We start from the raw sequence: 8,026 nt of genomic DNA, 5'->3' as shown, positions 1-8,026 counted from the left end.
CACACAAGCCTCTGTGGCTCACCAAAAGCATCCGGGAATGTCTCCTTGCTAAAAAGGAGGCTTACACCCAATGGAAAGAAGGGGTCATCACTAGGGAGGGCTATTCTGTAGTTGCTCGGGGATGTAGGGGGGCAGTTAGGAAGGCCAAGGCAGAGATGGAACAATTCTTCTCTCAGGGCTCTGCATGAGAACAAGCTGCTTTTGCCATTTTGAGAGTGAGCACCAATCTGGCATGGGGGAACCACTCCTCCCCCTCCCCCGGTCTCAGTCGTGTTGGGGCACCCTCCACACATAGGTGCACCACTAATATGAACTGTAACTGGTGCATCTCACTGTAATGTGATGCTATGTTTTACACCAGTGCAGTAGGTCTGATATTGGGGATTCACAGTACATTAGGTAAAAGAGTGGCTAAAAACTCCATCATAGATTTTTCTCACAAAGAAAAAAATAAATTCTTGCCCACTACAGAGGGTGGCAATACCTTGCTCACTCTGGCTCCGCTACAATATGACAAATAGAGCAATATCCTGAGATGCGCAGCTCATTCTGGCTTTACTCAGTGAGACTTAGCTTCAAGATGGGATATTCACTGGATGTGAAAAGGGAATCTGTTTTCAGAATTTGGCACTTATAGCCAAATGTAAAGAGTCATCAAGGCTCATGGGAGGTGGCCAATCCTCAAGATATTCTACAGAGGAATAACTAAATTCCTGTGTTATCTAACCCTTAAACCCTAAGTTACTGATAACCTATTATTACACAATTTATGCTTTTCCTGGGGTATTCTGAAATGGACTGAAGGATGTATGTTCTGTGTTATTGCACGGGGCTAAAAACTGAACTATATTCTGCTGTCCCTAGAGCTCTTTCCTGACTCAGAAGCCAAAAAGCTGTCAATTTTTTAAATTAAACCTTGGCCGTATACATTGCCCCCTCCCCTCTTTCATGTTCTGCTTTTCCCTCTCGCCACACTGAAATGGTAAATGTCACTTGAAAATGAATGTATAGGTGCCCACGATTCCAGTCATACTAAGGGTATGCAGGTTGTAGCCATATTGGTCTAGAGGCAAAATAAATCAGAACTCATGGTAGAGGCGATATAAAAACCTAGTTGGTCTAATAAAAGATATAATCTCTATCACAAGTTCTGAGCCATACTAAAGGACACACATGTATAAACTCCTGAATATGTCTGGTTCCCTATTGTAGATAACTGTGATGCAAGTTATATTATGATGAGCAGGATTCGATAGTGCTGACTCTTCCTAGCAAGATGTGTATCTAAACCCTGGACCTGTATAAAATGCCTGCTAAAGGGGTCCTGTTACCCTTACGGATGGTGTCTGTGGTCCTGAAAAAAAAAGAAGCAGGCATATATGATAATTATTGGATAATTTGTGCAACAGAATGGGTTCTAAATGGGGGAAAAAGAAAACCTTGAAGCCTTTTAAAGACATGTTTACATATTAAAACATGCTGTCACTCACTGAGAAAAAAAGAACTGCCCTAATTACCTTGCATCACGACAGATCCTCATAGGAAGTGAGAGGCTCCATACCAGCTATGAACTGACTGTCCAGAGGAGTTTTCTATCTATTGACTCCTCTGTGAAATCCTATGAAATATGAACTTTTATTTCTACCCAGGAGAGCTTTTACAATCTTTTCTCCAACCCCTGATGAAGGGTGTTTGTGCCCGAAAGGTTGCAATTAAATGATTGTTTTTGCAAAAATCTGGTTGGTCTAATAAAAGTTATCATTTCTACTACAAGTCCTAATTGCATCCTACTACTGACTTGCCCAACAACCTAAAAGAAGCTCATAAGGCTGTTCAAACAGCCTTCAGGAGGTGTACTCAAGAATCTGGGCTGGGTCTCTGCAACAGCATCCAGCAGGTGTTTGACACAGGTAGCAGCAGATGGTTGTATGAGGGCATTAGAAGGGCCATTGGGCTGACAAAGTACAAGAGAGCACCACTGAAAGACCTGGATGGTAATATCATGAGGAGAAGCAAGAGGAGAGGTGGATTGAGCACTATAGGACCATATATTCAAGGGAGTCTGTAGTAAACCAACGTGTACTAGATGAATTGCCTGGGTTTGAAGTTCTGCCCTTGCTGAAAGTGAGTGCAATAATCACAGAGGCATCTCTTGTCTCAACATTGTGGGGATAATCTTAAGCCATATTTTTTTTACCTAGACTTTAAATGTTAGGTGAGAAATTTATCCTGAGAGCCAGTGTGGCTTCCACGTGGACAGATCTACCATAGATATGGTCTTCTCTGTAAGACAACTGCAGGAAAAGGGCAAAGAGAAGTGTATCACGCTGTACATGACTTCTATAGATTTAACCAAAGCCATGACACAGTTAGTTGGTCAGAGCTTTACACTGTTCAGAAGAAGTTTGGTTGTTTACCTATGCTAAACTGCATTAAATCCTTACATCATGGCATGAAGGTAACTGTAATGTATGAAAAATAAGAGTCTGGCTTGTTCAACCTCAACAATGAAGTGAAGCAGGACTGCATATCATCTCCCACATTGTTTAACATGTACTTCTCATTCCTGCTTCAAGATGTGTTCTGTAATGCTTAAGAGGGTGTCTGATCCCAGCAGTCATGATGGAGGACTGTTTAACATTGCAAGGTTCAGAGCTAAGACTGAAGTGAAGGAGATCATCATAAGGGACCTGTTATTTGCAGATGATGCAGTCATTGGGGCTCACAGTGTTGATTCCCTACATCTCATTACCAAGTTCTCTGACTCATGCAAAATTTTTGGGCTAGCAATAAGCTTGAAGAAGACTGTTATCATGCACCAAGGCTCTACAGAACCAGTCCCAGATATCACCCTAGATGGTATTTATCTGGATGTTGTTGAACAATTTTTCTACCTTGGCTCTACTGTTACCAGCAAGGTAGATCTTGATGCTGAGATCACTTGTAGAATTGGCAAAGCAGCCAGGAACTTTGGTCTTTTGCAAGACAGAGCCTAAAACAATAAAAAACACCTCAACTAAAGCAGAAATCCATGTTTATGAGATGTGCTTTATCCACTCTTCTTCAACAACATGGACAAACCTAGACCAAATACACCAAAAGACTAAACAACTTTCATATCAGATGCTTGCATAAAATGCTTTACATAAGATGTCAAGACAGGGGGACAAATGTGGAAGTGTTAAATCATGCTGACATGTCATTCATGGGAACATGAATGACTAGTGCCTCCCATGACTGGGGAGTCACCATTTGTAGGCAGCAGTGTTGGTGGCAACCAGCGGCTGCCCACAGATGCCAGCAGTGACATTGGTGATGAAGGTGGGGTGGGGGGGCAGAGAGCAGGGACTGCCCTCAGAAGACGGCGGTGGTGGCCAATTTCAGGAGGGGCAAGTACTCCCCCCCATGTCCCCACTATGAGTCCTCATGGGAATGTTGATTAGTAAAAAAAAGGTCCCCGCTCAGGCGGCTTGCTCATATCAAGCAAATACTGGATCACAGTACCCCAAAGTATGTGCTGTACCCTAGAGTACAGTACTCTAGAAGGGTCTAGAAAGGGAGGCAGACCACTGTGCAGATTTCAAGACGCTTGCAAAGACGGCTTAGCATCCTCTCTATGGATCATGGGGAAAGGAGTGCAGAATACCACTCTGGTTGGTGGAGTCAGCTTGCAGATGGAGCAAAGCGCCATGAAGCAGACTGGAGAAAGTTTTGTGATGACCGACATCAGAGAAGGAAAGAATTTTCTGCTTAGATTCAGAGCATTGCTAAGCCATGGGTGTCTGTCACTCACGCATTGGACTCAGCAGCCATCACAGAACTCATCAGTGGATACACCATGCTTTGTAAAGAAAGACTGTGCTGATTAGTTGACATATTCAAAGGATAAAATAGTTTTAAAATATTTAAAAAATATATTCTGGTTTATCCTTGTAGTATACAAAAAGTGCATACTTTTAATGAATAAATACATTTTTTTTCATTATAAAATATCCTTTATATACACACATACAATGTCTAACATTGAATGGTCTTATAAAAAGAATTAGAATATATCCCAGGAGCTATGAGATGTTAATGCTTAAATGACCAGTGAAAGAACTCCAAACTAATTGCCTAGACAACACCCATTATGTTATTAGTGTGTGCAAAACTACACTCCTTTCAAAGTATTTCTGGAAGCTTAATGAACCATCTCAGGATGTAAGTGATAAATCTTACCAGAAACTATAAAGCAAGGGAGATGAACCTTTTATCAGTTTGCACCATGGAAGTTTCATTTTTGAAATCTTAGGGAAAAAAAACTGTTTTCTTCTTAGCTATTTTAGAACAAGCTTAACCATTAAAATAAATGTAAAAAATATAACACTAATTGTGCAAAATCCAACACTGATGGCTGTTTTCAACAGCTAAGTGCAGTATATTTGGGACATGGTGCCAAAAAGGGACAGTAGTTATTACTCTTTCTATGATAAATGTGTTACTCCTGAATAAGCTCACTGAGGTCAACAGAATTTTGAAAGGAGTAGGGGACTACTCCCTGGGAGTACACGTACTTTGACTTTCTGGTCTGATTTAGACCAAAGGTGACTGAGATATGGCCCATGGACTGAATCCAGCCTCCAATTGTATGTGATTTAGACTACTGGGGTACCTACAGGTCCAGAAATTTGGTGAGCAGTGGGAGCCCAGAGCCACAGTAATTAATGCTTCACTGCTTGTCCTGCCACCAAGTTTCTAGTCCTGTGGGGAGTCCTCTGGGCTGGATCAAGAACATGGGGCCATCTCATCTGGTCCACAGGGCTGCTTTTGAGGCTGGAAATTTGGTTGCAGGAGGAGCAGCAGCTGTCACAGCTCTGGGAGTTGCAGTAATGAATGTTGCTATAGCCAAATTCCAGCCCTATGAGCCAAATGATGCAGGTCTTCTCTCTGGATCTGGCCTGCGTATGGCCCCTGTGCCACTATCTGGCTTGCAGGGCTGAAGGAGTTGGAGACCAGTGGTTTAGACAGAGAAGATCCTGTGTTGAGGCAGGAGGTTGGACTCTCTGATTTCTCGGGGGCTCTTCAGGCCCTACTTCTCTGTGATTCTGTTGCCAGGATTTCAACTTGTTGAGACAAGAATTTTTTTTCCTTAGAAAAATTGATCCTGTTTTGTTTTTTCCAATGAAGGAAAATCAAAATTTGGACAATTTGCCCCAGCTACAACCCAAAACTTAAAGTTCAGCGGTTTAAGGAGGTGTGTCACCAACCAATTGCTTTCCACGCACTCTCTCCTGAGAAGCTGATCTCAGATATTTAGATGTAAGATCAGAATACGCAAGGACGGTACAGCACGAGGGATAACCCAATCTCAGCACTTTCTAAATAAGCAGCAACCTTTTCCCTGCCACTACTTACAGCCTGGCAGAGACATGCTGAATGGCATACCTATTACTTTTAAGGGACACAGAGAGCTTTAGATTACCATTTATAGGAGCCATTGAAAAGATTATTATTGCTTCCCTCAAGAGAAAGGTCAAGCAAAAAAGGAATTGCTTTCTACCTGTGGAGATGAGGGCTTTTGTATTTTGTCCCTCACAAAAAGTGCTGTGATTCAATGCATCTTAATTTAGAAACATTTTTAGGAGCCTATTGTTAAATAAAAATAATCTGTCTCTCTGTTACATTAAAATGAATTTTCATGACATGCCCCTTGCATGAGTGACATGAATGCTAATAATCTACCTTGCTTGGAGCTCTGGTGTATAACAAGTGAAAATATGATTTTTACCCATGTTACATTTCAGCTCAGAGGCCTCAGCCAGGTTTACAATTCCATCCGACTTAGCATTGCATGATACCTAAAATAAAATGGTCCCTGCTCTGATGACCTTAAAGTCTCACCTATACAAAGGAACTATTTGATTCTGACTGAAGATCACTACCGTTTTCACCAGGCCCTGAATAAGGAGTAAAGCAGACTGCTACCAGGTTCTTCCATTACATACAGCTCATACATCCCCAGTGCAGAACATGGTCCCAAGAAAACAAAGACTGTGTTTTTCCAAGGACCAAAGCCTTCAGTTCACACTTGGAAAAAACATGTCTTTAAAATCAATGGGCTATTTGCCCCCCAAAAAGATACACAGAGGCCCCTTCACAGTGTTCCCCCAGAGAGACAGCACAGGAATGAAAACGCAAGCATGAGCTTTGTATCTCTCAGAGCTCTCATTAGAGCCTTTTATTTGCCTGAATGAAACTCATTAATGCCGTGAATTCACCTTATCCATCCAGCTCTTCACTTCTCTCATTTTATAGTTAACCCTGCTTTTTTAAAAAAAATGTGTGTATCTTTGCCTGGTGAGGTCCTATATTTTCATGTTAAGGAAGTACTATACCAAAGGATTTTTCTGTGCTGGGGGTGTCAAATATCCAGCCTGCAGACGTGAGTCAGCCAGCTCTCGGGGCTTCCTGTGATCCGGAAGAACCACATCCTGAATTTGGAGTACCGGGCTGGAAACTATCAGCAGGTCCAGCACCTGAAGAGTTAATTCCATCACTGTTTGCCCTGATGCAAAATACCCAGGCTACGTGGCAGCATTAACCCATTGGGCTCTGGTAATCATGTCACCACATTTCTGGGTTGTGATCCCTGTTGGGGAATACTTTAGGCTGAGGCAGGGCAAATGAAGGCAGTCAATGAAGAAGTTAATGCCTGAGCCACATCAGTGAGATCAGCACGTGGAATTAATGCCGCCATTGCTGCTACTGCCTGTCCCAACACTGGAGGTAGGCCATCCAGCCAGCAAGAAGCTCTGTGGTCTGGATCCAATCTGCCAACCAAAGGAGTTCGACACTTCTGCTCTATAGTTTATCCCAGCATGCTAGAGTGCTGAATTCTTCTTAAGCTTCATTAGACATGAAAATATCCCAGAAGTGTGACACATGTATAATATTCCCTGCAGATGAGCAAAGTGATCTCAAAATGCTTTTTCATCTCAAACACATCAAGATTTCCATGGTGGCAGAGGTGTGCGTGGTGAACGAAAACATACAGCCAGGTTCTCAGCTGGTGGGTTTTGGCAACACTTCACTGAAGTTAGTGAATCTCCACTAATTTCCACCCAAAAGGAATCTGGCTGTGTGCGCATAGTGCTTGCCCATTGGAAGTTACAGTCTAAAGGGAAAGTTCTGCTCTCAGATCTGCAGGTACCAATGTCCTCAGTGGAATTGGTAGGTACATAATGTCAAAGGTATAATAAGGCCCAAAACAACATGTAGCATTAAAAGAAACAATGAAGAAGGAAGTGACATGGAAAGCATGTTAGAATAAAATAAAAATTGTCTGAAGCCAATTAAAACATTTTTAGTAATGCTATGTCATTGACAGTTTAAGAACAGTCACAAAACTAAAATTGCAAATTCTCCAAAAAAAAAATGCAGAATTTTTGTTTTTTGGATGAACTAAAGCATTGTTTTCATTTCAGGTTGAATTGTTAATGTATGTTGCACGACAAATTGAAAATAATATCTAAACAGGGGGTCATTCCCAAATGAAAAATCAAAGCATGTAGTTCCAGAAATGTTAAATTGCAATATTTAGACATGGCTAGGACATTTTTTTCTTATTTTATTCCTCTCACTAAATCTGCTCCTCCCAAATGTTGTCAAAATTAACCCAATATTTGAGTGTCTGATTGTGACTGCGTAAGGATCAAACCACCCTTATGCCCTGGGCCAGATCTGGACCATGGGGCTCCTTGTGGGCTGGTTCTGGGCCTGCACAAGGAAGCTGCAGCAGTGGCAGGTGGTCAGGTCCACCGGGGCCACTCCTCCATCAGCCCCACGGGTAGTCCAGTGGGCCACATAGAGTGGCTCTGAAGGCTGTATGTTTGACACTGTTGTTTCAGTGCACTGGTGCCACAGACTTTTTTTTCATAGATTTCATAAACATTAGGGCTGAAAGGGACCTTGGAAGATCATCGGGTCTAGTCCCCCACCTGAAGGGCAGGAAGTCAGTTGGGGTCATAGGATCCCAGCAAGATAA

Source organism: Crocodylus porosus, unplaced genomic scaffold, assembly GCF_001723895.1.
Source record: "Crocodylus porosus isolate Cpor-Errol unplaced genomic scaffold, CroPor_comp1, whole genome shotgun sequence".
Lineage (NCBI taxonomy): Eukaryota > Metazoa > Chordata > Crocodylia > Crocodylidae > Crocodylus > Crocodylus porosus.
This window is presented reverse-complemented; position numbering follows the sequence as displayed.